This window comes from Hyla sarda, chromosome 7 (assembly GCF_029499605.1).
Source record: "Hyla sarda isolate aHylSar1 chromosome 7, aHylSar1.hap1, whole genome shotgun sequence".
Taxonomy (NCBI): Eukaryota; Metazoa; Chordata; class Amphibia; order Anura; family Hylidae; genus Hyla; species Hyla sarda.
The window spans coordinates 42,363,145-42,387,929 of NC_079195.1; the positions used below are offsets into that span (position 1 = coordinate 42,363,145).

A 24,785-nucleotide genomic window follows, 5' to 3' on the forward strand; every position below is an offset into this window, starting at 1 on the left:
AGTAATGGCTGCTATCAGCAGCCATGACTCACCACTAATGCAGGACTTCAGCGATTACACAGATTGCATGTAAAAGGACTCAAAAAGTTAATAAAATAATAAATATTTTAATAAATTAATTAAGCCCCTTTCCAAATAAAAGTTTAAATCCCCCCACTTTTCAAATTTTTCACATAAAATAATGTAAACAAATATAAACAAAAACATAGTTGGTATTGCTGCGTGCCTAAATATCCAAACTATTAAAATATAATATATAATGTTAATGAAACCAAATGGTGAATGGCGAAAACAAATTAGATCTGACACTTATCCCCTATCCTTAGAAGAGTTGATAAGTTCTCAGATCCTAAAGATCCCGAAGTACCTGTCATATCCCAGAAAAAAGCCAAAATATTATATGTTACTCAGTACCTAATTCTGATCATGTACCAATAATGTTTATGTGTCTAGCTCCTATATTTCTCTCACAAATACCTTCTTTCTGTTGCTCACTTGGTTTGTCGTCCTGTGCTTTGGAGGGGGTGCGTCACTCTGCATGACTCATCTTCCTCCCTGAGTCTGCTATGCTGTGCTGAGTCTCTTCACTGCAGGCTGCTCTTTAACCCCCTACTCTCTGTTTTCATGTTGTAGTCTGATAAGACAAAAGTGAGCACAGAAAAATGTTAGTCCAGCCCTCACTTCCTGGACTTTGCCCCAGCCTGTGCTTCAGCTAGGACAAAGATGATCCTGCAGCCGGACAGGATTATGTTCTAGATCAGTGATGACGAACCTTTTTGAGCGTGAGTTCCCAAACCGTAATGCTCGCCAACTTTTTTTCCCTCAAAGTGCCAGCACAGCAATTAAATCAGAATACTGAGGTTTAAGTTTAGAAAAAATAACTCATACAGTTGCCATAACTAATTAACATCTTTTGTTTTAACTAATTAACATATTTTGTTGTGTGTATGTGTGAGGTGCTGTGCTTGAGGGGTGCTGTGTGTGAATGAGGGGTGCGGTGTGTCTAAAGGTGCTGTGTGTGTCTGAGGGGTGCGGTGTGTCTAAAGGTGCTGTGTGTGTCTGAGGGGTGCGGTGTGTCTAAAGGTGCTGTGTGTGGGGGTGCTGTGTGTGTGTGTGTTTGAGGGGTGCTGTGTGTGTGAGGTGCTGTGTGTGAGGTGATGTGTGTTTGAGGGGTGCTGTGTGTTTGTCTGTGGGGTACTGTGTGTGTTTGAGGGATGCTGTGTGGAGGGGTTCTATGGGTGCTGTGTGGGGTAGGTGCTGTGTGCGGGGGGTAGGGGTGCTGTGTGTGTGTGGGGGGGGGTGTTAGGGGTGCTGCAGATTATTTATGTTTAATACATTTAGAAATGCTCATTTATTTATTTTTAACAGTTATCCCCCCCCCCCCTCTCTTCTTCTTACCTTTTGAGGGGGGAGGATGCAGTCAGCCCTGGCAGTCCAGTGGTAAGTATGGTTTCTTCCGCACAGAATGCTGTGTGGTGCAGCGACGCTCCACACAGCCTGCTCGCAGGAGGATGGATCTTTTAAGACCCCTACTCCTGCCTTTTTCGGTAGAAAGCAGAGTATGCTGTGTGGCGCTTCCGGGTAGCATAGAGGAAGTCCGGCACCGGCGGAGCGCATCAAAAGGCATCTATGGCGAACTATGGCCGCATGCCCACAGAGGGGGCTCGGCGTGCCACCTGTGGCACGCGTGCCATAGGTTCGTCATCAGTGTTCTAGATGGTATGGGGACCCCTAGTGGCCTTTTGCTATAAGCCATGATTTCTCTAAAAAGGAACAAAAATTTTCTTATGAAGTATATTAGAAAGGTTAATGTTTTGCCAAGATCTACAAGATATAAAAAGTTTTTGAATCTGACAGTGCCCATTTGAGCCACCACTCCTTGCTGCAGTTCACCCCTTCTCTATCCATGAAGAGCTCATGAACCCACTTTTGAGCTTAGCGTTCAGGAGTATGGATGGGGCAGGAGATATAGCTGTTTTATATAGATAGATAGATAGATAGATAGATAGATAGATAGATAGCTGGCAAAATAAACTTTGGTCAACAGCCATTGCATATGTTTCTTTAGGGTTTCTTTACTTCAAATCCCCATATGGTGATGGCCTACATGTCCAACAAATGGAAAACCAATAGCACTTTCCTGTATCTAATAACGCATTGGTGGACTACATGAAGGAACCACCATGCATCATCATCAAACTTCCATGACCAGTGATGGTTGTTGGTGGAAAAATTAGGTACCATTACTTCAGATCACCATATGGTGGTGGACAACACGTCCAACAGATGGCAAACCAATACAATTGTCAAATATCTAGTAATTCATTGGTGGACTACATGAAGGAAACACCATCACCACTGCCATCACCATCATCATTAAACTTCCTTGGCCAATGATGGTTTTTGGTGGGAAAATAGGGACTTGCATTGTGAAAGCTTTGACCCTTTCCATGCCGGGACCCTACCGTATGACTAGTATGGAAGCAGTTAACACGCCTAGGAGATATGACCCATACAAGAGTCTGTCAGATGTCAGCAGTGTAAATTAATTCTTCCTATTGTGTCCATGCTCCAAACAGGGGAAAGGAGCTGGGAGGTTTGGGCTTCTGTCTGCCCCTGGAGTGATTTGTTCCTGTGTGTGCAGATAAGGGTGGTGGTGGAGTTTGACTCAGGAAACCTTACAAGATCCCCCATGATAAACTCTGACTACTACAAGTAAACAGCTGAGCGTGTGTCTACGGCCTTGCAGGGATTCTCAGTATCCTCCTAATGCATGTTTCCCATCCGATGAGCCTCCAGCCTTTGGCTGTCCGTGCATGCTGGGAGTTGTAGTTTTGCAACAACTGGAGGCACACCGGTTGGGAAACAATGTCATAATGCAACGTCAAGCACATGTTATATTTACTATATGCACCAGGGCTCTCCCCGCTTCCATAATGGTTATGCTTATACTGCCTCGTATGCAACCTAAAGAAGGCTGTCTGTGCATGCTGGGAGTTGTAGTTTTGCTACAGCTGGAGGAACACCAGTTGGGAAACGCTGTCATAATGCAACGTCAAGCACATATGTTATATTTACTATATGCACCAGGGCTCTCCCCGCTTCCATAATGGTTGTGCTTATACTGCCTCGTATGCAACCTAAAGAAGGCTGTCTGTGCATGCTGGGCGTTGTAGTTTTGCTACAGCTGGAGGAACACCAGTTGGGAAACGCTGTCATAATGTAACGTCAAGCACATATGTTATATTTAATATATGCACCAGGGCCCTCCCCGCTTCCATAATGGTTATGCCTACACTGCCTCGTATGCAACCTAAAGAAGGCTGTCTGTGCATGCTGGGAGTTGTAGTTTTGCTACAGCTGGAGGAACACCAGTTGGGAAACGCTGTCATAATGCAACGTCAAAAACATATGTTATATTTACTATATGCACCAGGGCCCTCCCCGCTTCCATAATGGTTATGCCTACACTGCCTTGTATGGAACCTAAAACCCTATAGAAGGCTGTCTGTGCATGCTGGGAGTTGTAGTTTTGCTACAGCTGGAGGAACACCAGTTGGGAAACGCTGTCATAATGCAACGTCAAACACATATGTTATATTTACTATGTGCACCAGGGCCCTCCCGGCTTCCATAATGGTTATGCCTACACTGCCTCGTATGCAACCTAAAGAAGGCTGTCTGTGCATGCTGGGAGTTGTAGTTTTGCAACAGCTGGAGGCCCACCAGTTTGGAAACACTGTCATAATGCAACGTCAACCACATACTGTATGTTATATTTACTATATGCACCAGGGCCCGTCCCGCTTCCACAATGATAATGCCTACACTGCCTCGTATGGAACCTAAAACCCTATAGAAGGCTTTCTGTGCAGGCTGGGAGTTGTAGTTTTGCAACAGCCGGAGGCGAACCGGTTGGGAAACACTGTCATAATGCAACGTCAAGCACATATGTCATATTTACTGTATGCACTAGGGCCCTCCCCGCTTCCACAATGGTTTTGTCTACACCGCTGTATGTAACCTAAAACCCTATAGAAGTATTTTTATTTTCTTTCTTTGTTTTTCTTTCTTTTTTTTTTTCTTTTTTTTTTTTTTTTTTTTGCAGCTTGTTCCACCAGGAGACCTTTAGTCTTTTCATAGCTATAACATTGCAATAATAACTGAGCCGGAACAAGGCATAGGCACAAAGCAGCTGCCTTGGGCTCGGCAATGTCAAAAGAGCATGTCCCAACACATTATTTTCCTGCTTGTACGGAGCACTGTGAGAGCCCAGGCTTCAGTATCAGGTCTGCCATCTACGGAGGACAATGCTGGCCCTTCTGTAGTGTGATAGATAGGGTCAGACAGGATAATATAGAGACAGTATGAGATAAGACGCATGATGCACCAATACTAGAAACATAAGGCACCACGGATGGAACATTTTTAAGGGTATGAATATTTATGCAACCAATTCGTGCCCGATAGTACTAAAATGTAAAACTGAATGCACTAAAGTCTTAAAATATTGTTCCCTTATGTATATACAGCTATTTTGCAGACCACTGTTTAGGTAGGTGGATTCTGTTCTGATCTATTGAAGGGGTACTCCGGTGAAAAACAATTTATTTTAAACCAACTGGTGCCAGAAAGTTAAACAGATTTGTAAATTACTTCTATTAAAAAAATCTTAATCCTTCCAGTACTTATCAGCTGCTGTATGCTACAGAGGAAGTTCTTTTATTTTTGAATTTCTTTTTTGTCTGACCACAGTGCTCCCTGCTGACACCTCTGTTCATGTGAGGAACTGTCCAGAGTAGGAGAAAATCCCCATAGCTCCTGGAAAGAAATTCAAAAAGGAAAGAACTTTCTCTGTAGTATACAGCAGCTGATAAGTACTGAAAGGATTGAGATTTTATAATAGAAGTGATTTACAAATCTGTTTAACTTTCTGGCACCAGTTGATTTAAAATAAATTGTTTTCTACCAGAGTACCCCTTTAATGCATTCCAAGTAGAAATAATATATGTGTGGTAAGCCTGGGGGTGTAGGGTAGTTGGGGTGTTGCGGTTCTGTATAATAAAGGGCGCTGTTAACCATTGTCACTCGTGACGCCAGGGTGAGGGTTAAAACTCTGTAGTGATGCTGGGCCTATCGCCACCCTTCCCAAGAGCGATAGATGAGTGTAAAATAATTGGATTGTCAACAGCAGTGCTGAACTTAAAACTTGCAGGAATCTTTACTGAAGATTTTCTGTACATGCAGTATCGGTAACAGTCCAGATAACAGAGTCTTTACAAACAGCACAGCAGTGACTGACAGATACTTAGGACCGGAAAGTTCCCTTTAGATTTTGAGGATTGTATTTGCATAGATCCGCCGGATTTAGGGTTTGGATTAGGTCCGGAGATCTTGCGGAGATAGCGGGGAATTGTAAGAACTCTCCGTCACTAGCGCAGGCCTAAGCCGCGCTATTGACGGATATGGGCAGGGGCTGGCCGTTTTGGATTGGTCCAATCAGCTGTCACTCACCGTTACAATGGATTGTGGGTGCTCACATGTCCAAAACCACCAAAGGTCCTTTAGCAAAAACCATAGAGTTCTGCAACCCGGTCACATGACCCGCAGGTCCTGCGATGCTAAAACAGTGAGCAAGTCCATATACATTTATTTAGATAGATAATATTTACAAATATTAAAGGGTACCTCTCATCAAATAAACTTTTGATATATTTTAGATTAATGAATGTTGAATAACTTTCCAATAGCATGTTAATGAAAAATATGCTTCTTTCTATTGTATTTTTCCCGATCAGTCCTGTCAGCAAGCATTTCTGACTCATGCTGGAGTCCTAAACACTCACAGCTGCCAGCCTGCTTTGTTCACAGCCAAAAAGGCTGTGAACAAAGCAGGCTGGCAGCTCTGCGTGTTCTCCTTTGTGAACAAAGCAGACTGGCAGCTCGTAGTGTTTAGGACTCCAGCATGAGTCTGAAATGCTTTCTGCCAGGACTGGTAGGGAGACCCCTAGTGGTCATTTCTTCAAAGTGGAAAATTAAATAGAAAGAAGCATATTTTTTAATAACATGCAATTGTAAAGTTATTCTGCATACATTAATCTATAATATATCAAAAGTTTTTTTGATGAGAGGTACCCTTTAAAAAATCCCTATAGTGAAAGAAGTGAAATAGAAGTAAATTGAACTAGAAAAAAATGAAAAATATACTCAAAAATTCAAATAGTTACGGGCCATCCTGTAGTCCAAAGAGTCCAAATGAATGTGTAGTAGCCTCAGCGGCACAGTTCATATATGTAGAACTCTAACCGGACAATTCAGAATATATGTAGCAGTTCACATAGGATGCATAGAACAATCTTCATAAGTTGCAGTTCACACAAGATGTTGATCAAGATTATTCCACAGAAGCACAGAGTCTCCGATAAGAATACTTCACTATGAACCACTCTAAGAATCTTCAAATGCTCAGGGTAACAGAATATTCAGCTCAAACCATTCGTAAAAGATACAGTACCCAGTTTAAGCACAGCATTTGTTTATATCTCATGCGTTAGACCTGCATTAATTGCGACCAGTGCTGCAGCTCTCCTATGATATGAGATGATAACGTAGACCACTGTCCACATTGTGCGGTAAATATCAGATCACAGTATATATAGATCCTCATCAACAGTCCAGTCTGCTCTTGAGCACCACATTAGCACTGCCAATTCACATGTAAAAGTATCGATGTATCAATTATTGTACTTAAAACACCTTGTAACACTTATTACAGCAACAATGTTTCAGCTGCAGAGTACATTATGTAGCATTCAGTGATGGATCCGCTTCCAAATTACTATGACAGAAACAATATTGCTGTTCATCAGAGATGTCACGCTTGATCCGGCAACAAAGTTTATAGGATCGACGATATTTCAAGTGTAGGATATATTGCATAATCAATCCTTATTCCAGAGTATTGTTTGTAAAGACAGTATTACTGATGATCAGAAATAACGCAATTATCCCAATCATAATGCTTTAGTTAGAAAATGCAATATGTGGTGATCAGTATTGGAACTATTCTCCAATGCATTATACTAGCAACAGCATGTCCATTATACAATAGATATACAGTGATCCCTCAACTTACAATGGCCTCAACATACAATATTTTCAACATACAATGGTCTTTTCTGGACCAGACTCAACATACAATGTACAGACAGTGCAGATCTGTGAAACGTGTCAATGGCCGGAAGAACTGACCAATCAAAATGGGCATTCACTGGTAAAACCCCTGTATTACTGAAGCGTATGCACTGACTGGTGTCTGGTAGCGCCCCCTACAGTACAGAGTGGTTTTACATGTTCTTTACACTTTACCTGTACCAGGGTTAGCTGCTCCTTTGGACACCAGGTGAGGGCGACTCCATTACTTTTTTACTTACAGGACCCTGTCCTCTACATAGACCAGTGTTTCCAAAGCAGGGTGGCCCCAGCTGTTGCAAAACTACAACTCCCAGCATGCCCGGACAGCCTTTGGCTGTCCGGGCATGCTGGGAGTTGTAGTTTTGCAACAGCTGGAGGCTCCCTGCTTGGGAAACACTGACATAGACAGTGATTTACAGTTCCCAGCAGATCTTTCCTACTTTTATATGTAAGGATTTGCTTTATCTATATTAGTTATCTATTTATTTTTCTTTAATCCGCCCTTTTTTTTCCCTATTTTTGGATGACATTTTGGTGCCTTTAGAACCAATTACCAGGTTTCCATAGAGTTCTGGTCTCAACATACAATGGTTTCAACATACAATGGTCGTCCTGGAACCAATTAATATTGTAACTTGAGGGACCACTGTATCTTGATCCAAATCCTGTGTTAGTGATACTATCCATGGTTATAATATAAGGCCACTTACTGTTGATCCTTATGGTGTAGTATGCATACTAGTGTTCGTAAATGTGCCTGCACATATAAACCACATATTATTATTGTAGTGTTGTGATCACACTTATCTGATTTAGCTGCGGATTTTCTGCTGTCTCAATTTTCAGTGCTTCATCCGCTGTGGGCACACAGCTTTGGATCTCGATCCTGCACCGACAGTAATCAGTATCCCGCTTTAGCTTCAGATGGCAGCATGATAACTCTCTTTCATGAGGGGTCCATAATTTGACTCCATCTCACTTAGGGGGTCCAACGCGGCGTTTCTTTAGCTAGAATCTTCAGGGACCATTAGGCTAGTCTCCTTAATTTCAAAGAAAGGTGCAATAGCACTGTGCGTGCAGCTCTGATGGTGTCCGTACTAGAACTAATTAACTAACATTATATTATACCTGACCAGGAAGAGGAGAGTAGAAAATGGGGATACTGGACGAGCGCTACTGCTGAAATAAAAAGGATGCGGAACGCCAATAAAGCACAGGACAGTTTATTGTGGTTTAGAACAAACGAACAACGCGTTTCGGCACCAGCATGTGCCTTCTTCAGGTCCATAAAATGAATAATTTCAGCGTACCGAGGCCTCTGGTGTGCTGTGGTGGCGTGGCCACGCCACCACAGCACACCAGAGGCCTCGGGACCCCGAAATTATTCATTTTATGGACCTGCAGAAGGCACATGCTGGTGCCGAAACGCGTTGTCCGTTTGTTCTAAACCACAATAAACTGTCCTGTGCTTTATTGGCATTCCGCATCCTTTTTATTTCAGCAGTAGCGCTCGTCCAGTATCCCCATTTTCTACTCTCCTCTTCCTGGTCATAATATTTCCGTACACCTTCGCGGTCACGGACAGGGGATCTCGAGCAGCACAACTGCCGGCATTAGTCTCCACTTTACACTCGCCTGGTGAGGTGCTGTCCCCGTTGATAACCTCAGCGGGACATCACACCACCCTGAGTGTAGTGGTTCTTGACAAATTCATCACGCCACCATCATCCACGAGAGAGCGCCCCAACCTTTTTGCTTCTTCTTCACACTATATTATACCTGGTGATTCCTCCCCACATGACCCAGGAAGACCAATCACCACCACGCCGACACTTTCGTGACGTCCATAGCACAGTGATGACCAGGTGTATACCGGGTCATGCGCAACGAGGAGCTCAGTAATACCTTCAGGAGGTATGCGTTCCAAACCTCATTCTGTATTATTGCGGGCTAGGCTCGGCTGACAGTTTAACTATTACAGCTACCAGTCCCATTACGGGACACTCAGGTTTATGCAAGAAGATTATATTGTAAGGAGTCGATCAGCCTACAATGAGGCTATACTAAGGTAATGAATGGCGTTAGATAACTGAAAACATTATGCAGAATATTATGTATTGATACTTAAATATATACAGACAAGTGAAAAAATATGTATATATATAGCAGTGATAGTACCACATCACAATTAATGTAATAATTAGCACTAACACTACCATATTAATGATTATGGTATTAAAGTCTAAGAGTTTATATTAAGAGGGGGGCCCTACAGTCAGTTATCTCGAACAGAAACAGGGTAGAACTCATATAAAACATGTATAGGAAATGGAATCATTCAGACCGCACGGTTTAACAGACTGCAGTCTGAACGTCCATTCCGCTTCCCTTTTTAACAGTAATCTGTCCCAACTACCTCCCCTCTTGGGTGATGGTATCACCTCTATGACTTGTGCTTTCAAAGACTGAATATCACTCTGATGAAATTCTGCAAAATGTTTGCCTATCGGTGTCTCTCTGGCATGTTTGATATCGCTTATGTGCTCCTGTAGTCTTTTTTTCCAAGTTCTAAATGTCTTCCCTACATAGTTACAAGGGCATCCACAGGTTAGTAACTATACTACGCCTTTCGTGTCACAGTTCGCAAAGTGTCGATTGTCAAATTTCTCTTTTGTATGGGCACTCACAAAGTTTTTGCTCTTAAGAATCAAGGGAAATACACAGCACCTCCCACACGGATATGTGCCCTTTGGTTTACTCGAACCAAGCCATCCTTCATTCTGTAGTTCTGGTTCAAAGTAACTATGGGTTAGTCTGTCTTTTAGATTTTTACCACGTCTGTATGTAATTATGGGTATTCTTGGAATCAAGTCCACCAAATTTTTATCTGCTGACAATATGCCCCAATATGTATCAAAGATCTTTTTTATTTCTTCTGACTTTTCATCAAAGGTACCAATGATCCTTGGGACATTGTCAGCATCTGTTTTTTCTTTGGGTGTAAGTAATTTCGCCCTTTTTCATCTTTTATAAGCTATTTTTAGGGTCTTGTTAGGGTATCCCCTAGCTCTCAATCTTTCCCTCAATTCGTTTGCTTTAACCTGAAATTCCTCAATAGTTGAGCAATTTCTGCGTATTCGCAGATACTGACCTGTCGGAATACCCTGCCTCAGTGGGAGGGGATGACAACTATCCCACTGAAGCAGGGTATTCGTTGCAGTCTCCTTCCTAAACACTGATGTGTGTATAGAACCATCTATTGTACAGAGATGTTTAGATCAAGAAATTCAAGATGACTTTTATGGATCATACTTGTAAATACAAGTCCCAGGTCATTCCTATTGATTGTGCTCACGAATTGTTGAAAGTCATCCTCAGTACAATTCCAGATAATGAACACATCATCTATGAACCGAAGCCATAATATTATATGGTCGGTCCATGTTGTCATCTCATCACAGAAGAGGTGTTGGTCCTCCCACCATCCGAGGTACAGGTTAGCGTAACTGGGGGCGCAAGGGCTCCCCATGGCTGTACCTCATTGCTGGTGGAAGGACCGCCCCTCAAATTCAAAATAATTTTTCGTGAGCACAAATTCCAATAGTTGTAAGACGAAATGATTATGTTCGAGATACTGTGTCCCTCTACTCCTCAAAAAGAATTCAACAGCATTAATTCCCTTCTCATGGGGAATGGAGGAGTAGAGTGCCTCTACATCTAGAGATGCCAGAAACGCTCCCTCCTCCATTTTTAGATCTTCAATTCTCTTCAATACGTCAGTTGTATCTCGGACGTAGGAAGGCAGGGCATAGACAAAAGGCCTCAGGACCGAGTCAACATATTGACTCGGTGCCTGGGTAAGATTGTCTATGCCCGACACTATAGGTCAGGGGTCTGCAACCCGCGGATCCGGAGCCGCATGCGGCTCTTTTACTCCTTTGCCGCGGCTCCGCGAGTCTGTCCCGGGTCCCGGTCACCCTCATTCCGGGACAATGCAGTGTCCCGGAATGATCTGAGCCCGTGAGCCGCCGTCACGGCGGCGTCGGTTTACTTACCTGCCCTGGTGCCATCGGAGCGGAGTCTCTTCTTCTGGGGCAGCGTGGATCCTCACTGTCATGTGACAATGTAACGTCACATGACAGTGACGTCGCCAGCCTGCGCCTCAGTCGAGGAGCGCCGCCGGGAGAGGAAGATGCCACGAGAGGAGCTGGTGAGTATGTAAAGTACAATACTCACTTGACAGCGGGGCGTTAACCCCTCACCTCGTGGCAGCGTTAATGCTGCCGCGGGTTGAGAGGTTAACGCTGCCGCTGCCATGGGGTAAGGGGTAACTTAACCCCTCACCCCATAGCAGCGGCAGCGTTATCGCTGCCGCGGGGTGAGAGGTTAACGCTACCGCTGCCATGGGGTGAGGGGTAACTTAACCCCTCACCCCATGGCAGCGTTATCGCTGCCGCGGGGTGAGAGGTTAACGCTGCCGCTGCCATGGGGTGAGGGGTTAACTTACCCCTCACCCCATGGCAGTGGTAGCATTAACCCCTCACCCCGCGGCAGCATTAACCCCCGCTCTCCCCAGTGCATTAACCCCCCTCTCCCCAGCCCACCCCAGGCCTTGGCCCAAAAAGAGCCCACCCCAGGCCTGGGCCCCAAAAAAGCCCACCCCAGGCCTGGGCCCCAAAAAAGCCCACCCCAGGCCTGGGCCCAAAAAAAGCCCACCCCAGGCCTGGGCCCAAAAAAGTCCACCCCAGGCCTGGGCCCAAAAAAATCCCACCCCAGGCCTGGGCCCAAAAAAAGCCCACCCCAGGCCTGGGCCCAAAAAAAGCCCACCCCAGGCCTGGGCCCAAAAAAATTATGATTATGATTTATGGTACACTGGGGCCCTGATTAATTTTCTATGGCATTTTGGGGCATTGATTATTGGGCATAGCAAATTTTGCTATGGGGCCCTCTGATTTCTAATTACGTCCCTGTTTTGGACCTCTGTAGGCCAGCCATGGATAAAGGCAAGAAAATAAAATTTTCTGAATTTCATATTGTTAAGTGATTGACAGCTGACTGCATGATCCTGTATATATAGCATTAAGGTAAGAAACAATATATGCAGTGTTATATTTGTTTTAAATGTCGCAATGGTTTTGCGGCTCCCGTTTTTTTTTTTTTCTTCGGAAACGGGTCCAAGTGGCTCTTTTTGTCTTAAAGGTTGCAGACCCCTGCTATAGGTCTACCTCTTAAGGGAGGGTACCCCTTGTGTATCTTGGGAGTCGAGTAGAAACATGCAATCTTGGGACAGTCTGGTCTCAAATATTCAAATTCTGTTTTGTCTATCAGCTTGTCAGACAATGCTTTGTTTAAAATAATCAAAAGTTCATCATTAAACTGTTTTGTAGGATCTATTCTCATCTGGCAATAACACTGCCTATCGTTAAGTATTTTTAAGCACATGGATCTATATTCCTCCCTGGTCATCAAAACAATGTTGCCCCCTTTGTCAGAGGGCTTGATGACCAGGGAGGAGTCTTTTTCCAGACTCACAAGTGCCTTTCTTTCATCTGGGCCAAGATTTTGGTATTTCACTGTTTTGGAGTCTAATGTTCTAAAAGCCTAAGGGGTGACTAGGGGTCAAATGAGGAAAGCGAATCCCGACAGTCCTAGGGACTTTGGGGACTAATTACCAAGGCACAGTATGAAATACGGTGCCGAGACACCACATATGCAAATAAGCTTCCCCCCCACTCAAAAGGAAGAAGATAATCAGAAGCCAAAAAGAAAAGTTGCCCTGTAGACATAGGGTAGATCTGTAGACATAGGGTAAGATGGTGTTTGGCTAGATAGATTCCTTTGATGCAACTAAAGTTCTATGCAAGTCTATGGAACTTGAAGTACGTTACTTCAGAAACTCTGCTCTGCATCTCTTCGTGGGTGTGTTGGTCCAGCTCACAAGCCACGCCCCTCCTGAAGGATGATAGAGGATAAGATGTCTGATCACGAGGGATCCGACTGCTGGGGCCCCCGCTATCTCCAGCATGGCACCCTTGTCATCCAGTGCACGGAGCGGACTCCGCTCCGTGCTGGATGACGGGTGACCAAAGCCATCATGCCCCCTCCATTCATGTTTATGGGTGGAGGCGTGACAGCCATGATCTCCGGGCAGGCACTGCGGTGTTGCGAACACTGAAGCTTGGAGCTTTCATGTTTGTGATGTCACACCACGCCCCCTCCATTCATGTCTATGGGAGGGGGCGTGACAGCTAATACATAGTCGTAACTACTCCTCCCATAAACATGAATGGAGGGGGGCGTGACAGCTGTGGTCGCTTGTCATCCGGCACGGAGCAGAGTTCGCTCTGGATGACTGGGGTGCTGCACCGGAGAACTCCAGGGGTCCCAGCGGCCACATCCCACGATCAAACATCGTATCTCCTATCCTTTGAATAGGGGATAAGATGTCTAGGGGCGGAATACCTCTTTAAGGCCGAAAACACCCAACTCTTGGTTCAGCCCCTCAGCTCTGCATTTCCAGGTACTGTACAAGTGAACTACAGAAAACTGTTAGCCTATCGTAATAGCTCCAGGGACAGTGATTTTGCTATATACAATAAAACACACACCAATTGTTTAAAGATATGTTTCTCATAAAGAAGCCTGTTATAAAATGATGTCTGTTTAATGTAACCTTTATTGCTTTCAATGAAATAAAGAAAAGGATATTAGAAAAAACATCTCAATGCCACCCTTGTCCATATGTTTGGTATTTTAGCTCAGCCCCATTCAAGAAAATACCAGACACAAATGTCATCAGCAGAGTATTTTAGATTTTTTTTTATGAATTCCCCATGGTATCTTTGTAAAATGAAAAGGTATGCACACTTTCGCAATCATGTTTTATGATTCTACTGGCGTTGCCCATTCTTACTACCTAAACCTTGTGAAAGATAAAAAGCAAACAATGATGCTGTTGTCCTCATATACCGTCCTCAAAGCTTGACCTTATATTCCGTCCTTATCTCCCAACCTCATATCTTGTCCTCAAATCCCGGCCCTGATATTACATCCTTCTACCCCCTCCTCATATCCCGTCGTCATATTCTCACCTCATTTCCTATCCTTACAGTGGGGATCAAAAGTTTGGGCACCCCAGGTAAAAATTTGTATTACTGTGCATAAAGAAGCTAAGGAAAGATGGAAAAAATCTCCAAAAGGCATCAAATTACAGATTAGACATTCTTATATGTCAACAAAAGTTAGATTTTATTTCCATCACTTACACTTTCAAAATAACAGAAAACAAAAAAATGGCGTCTGCAAAAGTTTGGGCACCCTGCAGAATTTATAGCATGCACTGCCCCCTTTGCAAAGCTGAGACCTGCCAGTGTCATGGATTGTTCTCAATCATCATCTGGGAAGACCAGGTGATCTCAATCTCAAAGGTTTTAAATGCCCAGACTCATCTGACCTTGCCCCAACAATCAGCACCATGGGTTCTTCTAAGCAGTTGTCTAGAAATCTGAAACTGAAAATAGTTGACGCTCACAAAGCTGGAGAAGGCTATAAGAAGATAGCAAAACGTTTTCAGATGTCAATATCCTCTGTTCGGAATGTAATTAAGAAATGGCAGTCATCAGGAACAGTGGAAGTTAAAGCAAGATCTGGAAGACCAAGAAAAATATCAGACAGAACAGCTCGCAGGATTGTAAGAAATACAATTCAAAACCCACATTTGACTGCACAATCCCTCCAGAAAGATCTGGCAGACACTGGAGTTGTGGTACACTATTCCACTATAAAGAGATACTTGTACAAATATGGTCTTCATGGAAGAGTCATCAAAAGAAAACCTCTTCTACGTCCTCACCGCAAAAATCAGGGTTTTAACTTTGCAAATTAACATATAGACAAGCCTGATGCATTTTGGAAGCAAGTTCTGTGGACCCATGAGGTTAAAATTGAACTTTTGGGCCGGAATAAGCAAAGGTACGTTTGGAGAAGAAGGGGAACAGAATTTAATGAAAAGAACCTCTGTCCAACTGTTAAGCATGGGGGTGGATCAATCATGCTTTGGGGTTGTATTGCAGCCAGTGGCACAAGGAACATCTCACGAGTAGAAGGAAAAATGGATTCAATAAAATTTCAGCAAATTTTGGATGCTAACTTGATGCCATCTGTGAAAAAGTTGAAGTTAAAGAGAGGATGGCTTCTACAAATGGATAATGATCCTAAACACACCTCAAAATCCACCGGGGATTACATCAAGAGGCGTAAACTGAAGGTTTTGCCATGGCCTTCACAATCACCTCACCTCAACATAATTGAAAATCTATAGATAGGCCTTAAAAGAGCAGTGCGTGACGGACAGCCAAGAAATCTCAAAGAACTGGAAGACTTTTGTAAGGAAGAATGGGCAAAGATACCTCAAACAAGAATTGAAAGACTCTTGGCTGGCTACAAAAAGCGTTTACAAGCTGTGATACATGCCAAAGGGGGCAGTACAAGATATTAGCTCTGCAGGGTGCCCAAACTTTTGCAGACACCATTTTTTTGTTTTCTGGTATTGTGAAAGTGTAAATGATGGAAATAAAATCTAACTTTTGTTGACATATTATAAGAATGTCTAATCGGTAATTTGATGCCTTTTGGAGATTTTTCCATCTTTCCTTGGCTTCTTTATGCATTCTGTAAAATGGAGTCCCATTAACCTCATCCAGCCTGGTTGGAGTTGCCAGAAGTGGCAAGGAAGTAAACAGCATAGGGCCACAACCAATGTTGTTTCTGTACCTACCAAGTTGTGGAGACATGATGGCTTACTAGTGCTATCTTGTGGAAATGTTATAAATGTCTTTAATGGGAATATCCAGTGGAATATTCCAGGATCTGCAGAAAGGGAGACAATTACATAACATAACAAAACATCCATTACTCATCTGATAACTCATTCGCTACACTTGTGCTGTTGCTGTGCTCCCATATTAGTGAAAGAATGTTGGGTGCCCTTGATGTTAGGTGTGCATTCAAGAAGTCGAACAGGTATGAAACATGGTGCAGTTCTTTACTTTACTGCTCTGTAAATCTTCCAGTGTAAGGGGGTACTGTTTCTTGCAATATTACAGAAGTAACAATGGCTGGAGCTTCTGATCACCCTGAAGGAAAATTAGGCAGTATTGGGGGGTCCCAGAAGCAGTCTATGCTCCCCCTCTAGCTCTTTGGAAGGGATACTCTTGTTCTTAGCTTCACTAAAGGATGCATACCAGTGGATTGTAAAAAATAATAGTACCAGTGATCTGAGCTGCAATGCCCACTGCGGTGTGCATGTCCTTAGTTCCATGACAGGACAACTCTAAAATTGCATACCTCCCAACCATCTTGGAGCTGACAGGACATTCTTGCTTTTGGGGTGATATCCCCCCCATCCCGGCCCCCACATGTCCCACATTTACTTGTATATGCCTCTTATGAGACATCTACAGTTAAATATGCCGCACAGTGAAAAGTTTGACAGGGTGAAGAGCCATTGATACTGCTGCGTCCCCTTGGTGGGGGTACTGCTGCCTCTCTAATGTGGGGGACTGCTGTATATCTAATGTGGGGGCACTGCTGCCTACCTAATGTGGGGGAACTGCTGCCTACCTAATGTGGGGGACTGCTGCCTATCTAATGTGGGGGAACTTTTGCCTATTTAATGTGAGGGCATATCTGCCTATCTAATGTGGGGGAACTACTTCCTATCTAATTTGGGGGAACTTCTGCCTATCTAATGTGGGGAACTTCTGCCTATCTAATGTGGGGAACTTCTGCCTATCTAATGTGAGGGAACTTCTGCTTATCTAATGTGGGGGAACTGCTGCCTATGTAATGTGGGGAAACTGCTGCCTATCTAATGTGGGGGAACTGCTTCCCATCTAATGTGGGGGAACTGCTGCCTACCTAATTTGGGGGAACTGCTGCCTACCTAATATGGGGAATTGCTGCCTACCTGGGGGACTATCTTCTATGTTCCTGCCTAGCTAATATGGGGACTAACTACCAAGATAATAGGGGGGCTACCTACTATCTACATAGGTTATATAGGAGTTTTCATACTGGGGACAGCTATCTGGGGGATTTACCTTCAGGGGCAACTCTCTTTGGAGGGGCCCTACCTACTCCTGTCTACCTACAGGAGCGGCCTAACTTCCCATTGGGTGGGACTTATTGACTCTTCCCCCAACCCACTTATATACCCACTTTACTATGTGGGACACCAAGGAGGGCATTATTACGGCTTGGGGCATTATAGGTCTTGGAAAAAATGCGAAACCTGAAATGTTTTTTCCTACAGGTTCTGCAGAGAGGAGTAGTAGCTGGAAAAAATCCTCATGACGGTCTGGGACGGATGGAGAAGAAAAAGGAAAGTGACCGATTCCAATCAGAAAAGACATCACCTGATGTTACTGTATGTAATCTTTTATATGGTCAATTGTGGTAATGATGGTGGTTGTTGTCAGTCTGTCCGTCTGTCCTCCTAAACTTAAATGTCATTGAACAGCGATGGGTTTCAAGGTTAGCCAATTACAGTTTCACCATCAAGTACAGAAGCAGCAAGTCAAATTGCAATGCCAATGTACTGTCTCAGATGACCCCTGGCAAAGAACCACCTGTCGATGACGTGTAAGAAGACGTGGAGATGCCCCCATTTTATCAACGGTTCGTGAACCAGAGTGTTGTGACCGCCCTATTTGAAGTTCTCCACAAGTGTCCTTGGCTTTTGGACATCTCTTCTGATTATTCTTTTCTCTCTCTGTCAGAAATCTTGTGAGGAGCACCTACCTGATCGAGGTAAATTTATGGTGAAATTATTGTCCTTCCATTTCTGTATTATGGCCCCAGCAGAGCTCACTGGAACATTGAGAAGCTTAGAAATGTGCCTGTAACCAATGTCATTGTTATGTTTTGTAACAATTAGGTTGTGAAGGTCTGGAGACAGCTCTTTGCTTTTACCCATCATGAGATGTGTCTTGTGTGAAACCTCGGCAATGAGACCTTTTTGTAGCCTTCAGTTGGGACTGAACCAGCTGATATTAATTTGCACTGACAGGGGGCTTGATTGCTTTTTAATTACTGATAGAGCTCAGATAGATAGATAGATAGATAGATAGATAGATAGATAGATAGATATGAGATGAACAGATATGAGATAGATAGACAGATATGAGATAGATATGAGATAGATAGACAGATATGAGATAGATATGAGATAGATAGATAGATAGATATGAGATGAACAGATATGAGATAGATAGATAGATATGAGATAGATATATATGAGATAGATAGATAGATAGATAGATAGATAGATAGATAGATAGATATGAGATGAACAGATATAGTTACATAGTTACATAGTTAGTACGGTCGAAAAAAGACATATGTCCATCAAGTTCAACCAGGGAATTAAGGGGTAGGGGTGTGGCGCGATATTGGGGAAGGGATGAGATTTTATATTTCTTCATAAGCATTAATCTTATTTTGTTCCAGGAATGTATCTAATCCTGTTTTAAAGCTGTTAATTGTTCCTGCTGTGACCAGTTCCTGAGGTAGACCGTTCCATAAATTCACAGTCCTCACGGTAAAGAAGGCGTGTCGCCCCTTGAGAATAAACTTTTTCTTCTCCAGACGGAGGGAGTGCCCCCTCGTCCTTTGGGGGGGTTTAACCTGGAACAGTTTTTCTCCATATTTTTTGTATGGGCCATTAATATACTTATATACGTTTATCATATCCCCCCTTAAACGTCTCTTCTCAAGACTAAACAATTGTAACTCCTTTAATCGCTCCTCATAGCTAAGATGTTCCATGCCCCATATTAGTTTAGTCGCGCGTCTCTGCACCCTTTCCAACTCCGCAGTGTCCCTTTTATGGATATGAGATAGATAGACAGATATGAGATAGATAGATATGAGATAGATAGATAGATATGAGATAGATAGATAGATATTAGATAGATAGATAGATAGATATGAGATGAACAGACATGAGATAGATAGATAGATAGATATGAGATAGTTAGATAGGTGCATAGATATTAAGTAGATAGATAGAAAGATAGATATTAGATAAATAGATAGATAGATAAATAGATAGATATGAGATAGATAGATAGATAGGAGTCCTGTACATTGCGCCATTTCAAAAGAAACACAGAAGAAACAAACATTGTGTAAAGCAATATATTATAGATATATGATAAACTAAGGCTGAAGAGGTTGAGTGTGAGAGATGAAAGTGTATTGCCAGGATTTACAGAGGTGAAGGTAAAAGTATTTTAAACAGTTGTGTCCTCTGCTTTTTGTATCTGTCACGTACGCTCCAAAGACTGAACCTTACAAATGAAACATAATGAAGAGAATCTATATGTCATGTCTATTAGGTAGTAGGACACTGACAGGACAGATATATAGAACAGTCCCTGTGTAACACCAGTTCCATAAACAGACTTGAGCTGTGTAAATTATTTATATATAGGCTCTCGGCTCATCTGAGTGATGTTAGCACTAAAGTGCAACGTGCACCACAAGTACAACTGCAGCATTGTTGTTGTAAGGTTATATTCCTACTGTATAGAGAATAAGAAAAAACATGGCTGCTTTCTTTCACAAACAGCACCGCACCTGCCTGCAGGTTGTGTGTGGTATTGCAACTCATTCCGTTTATTTCAATGCATCTTTGCTGCAGTACCAGACACAACCTGTGAAAAGCTGTGGTGCTGTTTCTGGAAGAAAGCAGCAATGTTCATGTAATTCAGCGTTTCCCAACCAGTGTGCCTCCAGCTGTTGCAAAACTACAACTTCCAGCGTGCCCGGACAGCCGAAGGCTGTCCGGGCACGCTGGGAGTTATAGTTTTGCAACAGCTGGAGGCACACTGGTTGGGAAACTCTGAATTACATAAACTTGAACTAAATAGACCCCATTGGGGTAATTCCACAAGCTTCAATTTGGTTTTTTTATGTAGATCTGTCACAAATATGTCTTAAAAACTTCAGCTATACGTTTTATATTAACCCCTTCATGACCCAGCCCATTTTCACCTTCAGGACCTGGGCATTTTTTGAAAATCTGACCACTGTCACTTTAAACATTAATAACTCTGGAATGCTTTTACTTATCATTCTGATTCCGAGATTGTTTTTTCGTGACATATTCTACTTTATGATATTGGTAAAATTTCACTGATATTTGTATCCTTTCTTGGTAAAAAATCTAAAAAATTCATGAAAATTTTTAAAATTTTGCATTTTTCTAACTTTGAAAGTCTCTGCTTGAAAGGAAAATGGATATTCCAAATAAATTACATATTGATTCCCATATAAAATATGTCTACTTTGTGTTTGCATAAAAAAATTGACAAGTTTTTACTTTTGGAAGACACCAGAGGGCTTCAAAGTTCCGCAGCAATTTTCCAGTTTTTCTCAGGATTTTCAAAATCGGAATTTTTCAGGGCCCAGTTCAGGTTGGAAGTGGATTTTAGGGGTCTTCATATTAGAAATACCCCATAAATGACCCCATTATAAAAACTGCACCCCCCAAAGTATTCAAAATGACATTCAATAAGTGTATTAACCCTTTATGTGTTTCACAGGAATAGCAGAAAAGTGAAGGAGAAAATTCTAAATCTTAATTTTTTACACTTGCATTTTCTTGTAGACCCAATTTTTGAATTTTTACAAGGGGTAAAAGGAGAGAAATCACCCTAAAATTTGTAACCCAATTTCTCTCGAGTAAGGAAATACCTCATATGCGTTTGTAAAGTGTTCGGCGGGCGCAGTAGAGGGCTCAGAAGGGAAGGAGCGACAATGGGATTTTGGAGAGTGAGTTTTTCTGAAAGGGTTTTTGGGGGGCATGTCCCATTTAGGAAGCCCCTATGGTGCCAGAACAGTGGACCCCCACACATGTGACCCCATTTTGGAAACTATACCCCTCATGGAATTTAATAAGGAGTGCAGTGAGCATTTACACCCCACTGGCGTTTGACAGATATTTGAAACAGTGGACTGTGCAAATCAAAAATTTTATTTTTTATTTTCACAGACCACTGTTCCAAAAATCTGTCATACACCAGTGGGGTGTAAATGCTCACTGCACCCCTTATTACATTCCGTGAGGGGTGTAGTTTCCAAAATGGGGTCACATATGGATATTTATTGTTTTGCGTTTGTCAGAATTGCTGTAACAATCGGCCACCCCTGTGCAAATCACCTCAAATGTACATGGTGCACTCTCCCTTCTGGGCCTTGTTGTGCGCCCCCAGAGCACTTTGCGCCCACATATGGGGTATCTCCGTACTCGGGAGAAATTGCATTAAAAATTTAGAGGGTCTTTTTTCCCTTTTACCTCTTGTGAAAATGAAAAGTATAGGGCAACACCAGCATGTCAGTGTAAAAAATTTATTTTTTTACACTAACATGCTGGTGTAGACCCCAACTTCACCTTTTCATAAGGGGTTAAAGAAGAAAAAGCCCCCCAAAATTTGTAAGGCAATTTCTCCCGAGTACGGCGATACCCCATATGTGTCCCAAAACTGTTGCCCTGAAATACGACAGGGCTCCAAAGTGAGAGAGCACTATGCGCATTGGAGGCCTGAATTAGGGAATTGTATAGGGGTGGACATAGGGGTATTCTATGCCAATGATTCCCAAACAGGGTGCCTCCAGCTGTTGCAAAACTCCCAGCATGCCTGGACAGTCAATGGCTGTCCGGCAATACTGGGAGTTATTATTTTGCAACAGCTGGAGGCTCCGTTTTGGAAACAGTAGCGTACCAGACGTTTTTCATTTTTTTGGGGAGGGGGGGCTGTGTAGGGATATGTGTATATGTAGTGTTTTTTACTTTTTATTTTAGGTTAGTGTTAGTGTAGTGTAGTGTTTTTAGGGTACAGTCACATGGGCAGAGGTTCACAGCAAGTTTGCCGCTGGAAGTTTGAGCTGCAGCGCAAAATTTGCGCCATCTCAAACTTGCAGCACTCACTGTAAACCTCCGCCCATGTGAGTGTACCCTGTACATTCACATTGGGGGGAGGGGGCAAACATCCAGCTGTTGCAAACTCCGAGCATGCCCTTTGGCTGTCCGTGCATGCTGGGAGTTGTAGTTTTGCAACAGCTGGAGGAACACTGGTTTGGAAACACTAAGTTAAGTAATAAACTTTCAAGTGTTTTGCAACCAAACTTAGTGTTTCCAAACCAGTGTGCCTCCAGCTGTTGCAAAACTACAACTCCCAGCATGCATGGTCTGTCAGTGCATGCTGGGATTTATAGTTTTGCAACAATTGCAACAGCTGGAGGCACTGAGGTAGGAAACGGACAATGTTTCCCAACTAGTGTGCCTCCAGTTGTTGCAAAACTACAACTCCCAGCATGCCCAGACTGCCCAGGCATGCTGGAAGTTGTAGTTCGGCAATATCTCAAGGATCATATGTTGCCGAACTACAACTTCCAGCAAGCTTGGGCAGTCTGGGCATGCTGGGAGTTGTAGTTTTGCAACATCTGGAGGTCCACAGTTTGGAGACCACTGTATAATGGTCTCCAATCTGTGCTCTTCCAGATGTTAGAGAACTACAACTCCCAGCATGCCTGGACAGACTGAGCATGCTGAGATTTGTAGTTTTGTAACATCTGGAAGAGCACAGATTGGAGACCATTATACAGTGGTCTCCAAACTGAGGACCTCCAGATGTTGCAAAACTACAACTCCCAGCATGCCCAGAAAGCCAAAGGTTGTCTGGGCATGCTAGGAGTTGCAGTTTTGAAACTCCTAGAGGCAGCAGTGAGATCGCTTTACGGCGATCTCACTGCTGCCAATGAAGATGCCGCACTGCTGCCGGAAACTCACCTCCGGGACGCAGCGCCACCGGGACCGCTCGGGACACCGCATGGCCGGGTAAGTGACGCCGGGGGACGGGTCAGGGACACTTAGCAGAGCGGTGTGTCCCCCGATCCCCGTGATCGGGACTCACACACCGCGCTGCTAAGTATTCTGATAGCGAAACGCTGCTATCAGCTAGTCAGATTTGACCAGCTGATAGCAGCGATCGCTGGGGGGGGTGGGGGACGAAACCCCCGGTGGTCGCACGATAAGATGGCTGGCTATCAGTGATAGCCACCATCTTACCGGGCGCTGCGGGATGCCGCGAGTAGCGGCAAAAATGTTCATGACGTACCTGTATGTCATGGGTCGGGAACACCTTGCTGGAAGGGGTTAAAGGGGTACTCCACTGGAAAACTTTTTTTTTTTTTTTTTTTTTATCAACTGGTGCCCGAAAGTTAAACAGATTTGTAAATTACTTCTATTAAAAAAATCTTAATCACAAAATCTCAAGCCCAAAATACATTATTTTATTTTGTTGTTTACAACCCCAAAGAGCTTTAGATATCCTAAAATTCTAACATGTAACTTCCAAAATTTTAACATGAGGCTTGTACAACTATGAAACAAGATGGCAACTGCTTGGAGACCTGGAGGGAAAGACAACACCTGCAAAGTAAAGTTTCATGTATATGAACATTAGATATAGTACATTGTTTATTCAGTGTATTATACAACAAAGTCATATTTCTACGTGGAAACTAGAGATGAGCGAACTTACAGTAAATTGGATTCGTCACGAACCTCTCGGCTCGGCGGTCGCTGACTTTTCCTGCATAAATTAGTTCAGCTTTCAGGTGCTCCCTTGGGATGGAAAAGGTGGATACAGTCCTAGGAAAGAGTCTCCTAGGAATGTATCCACCATTTCCAGCCCATCAGAGTACCTGAAAGCTGAACTAATTTATGCAGGAAAAGTCATCAACTGCCGAGCCGAGAAGTTCGTGACGAATCGAATTTACTGTAAGTTCGCTCATCTCTAGTGGAAACCATAAACAAGATGTTTGATTGATCTTTTATTTTTATTACATGTTTTTTACGTAGTACTTTTTTTACATTACAGTGTTCTGTTGTGAATGGATACCAATTATGTTTGTTTGTTTTTTTTACTTTGTCCATAATTTTAAGTGTACCTGTCATATCTCCCAAAATGTTTTTTTATTTTATATGTTACTCACTAGGTCATGCAGATTCTTTCCATGTCTTTTTTATGTGTCTAGCTCCTGTACTTGGATAACAATTCCCTCTGTTCTGCTGCTCACTCATTCTGACATCCACTGCTTAGAAAGGGGCATGTCCTAGGCAATCACTGAGCCCGCCCTCACTCACAATGTAGAGAATAGAGACAAAAAGAAACCACACAAGGCGTCTAGTGCGTTATCCCAATTATTCAAATAAATTAAATGCTGGTATTGTGCTCACCGTGAGCACAAAATATATGCACATGTCGCCCAAATATGTTGGATACAAGGATGCAGGGGATTCCTGGGAATGCTGCGATGCCTTAGGGATGTGTAAACAGATAAAGAGCTGTCAACAGGTGATGCGGAAAGAAATAAAAATAAAAAGAATCCCTCTCTATGCGCTGCTTCTCCCAATAGATTCACACAGAAGAGGTTGTCAGATTGCCAATCTGAGGAAGGGTTAATACCCAAAACGCGTCATTGATTAATAAAGAATACAGTTTATCTGACAACCTCTTCTGTGG

The 24,785-nt window shown here is 43.1% G+C and overlaps 1 long non-coding RNA gene across 3 annotated transcripts; it reads left to right on the top strand.

Annotated features, from left to right (window-relative positions):
- Nucleotides 1-483: 483 nt before the first annotated feature.
- On the top strand, nucleotides 484-23,682 carry LOC130283257 (uncharacterized). 3 transcript variants are annotated; one of them, XR_008846621.1, is made up of 4 exons: nucleotides 484-782; nucleotides 17,507-17,620; nucleotides 17,714-18,003; nucleotides 23,630-23,682. It is a non-coding gene; the product is annotated as an uncharacterized LOC130283257 (long non-coding RNA). The 3 variants fall into 3 exon arrangements; XR_008846622.1 differs by lacking the exon at nucleotides 23,630-23,682 and having other exon boundaries at nucleotides 17,714-17,871; nucleotides 17,973-18,287; XR_008846620.1 differs by lacking the exon at nucleotides 23,630-23,682 and having other exon boundaries at nucleotides 17,714-18,287.
- The last annotated feature ends 1,103 nt before the right edge of the window (nucleotides 23,683-24,785 follow it).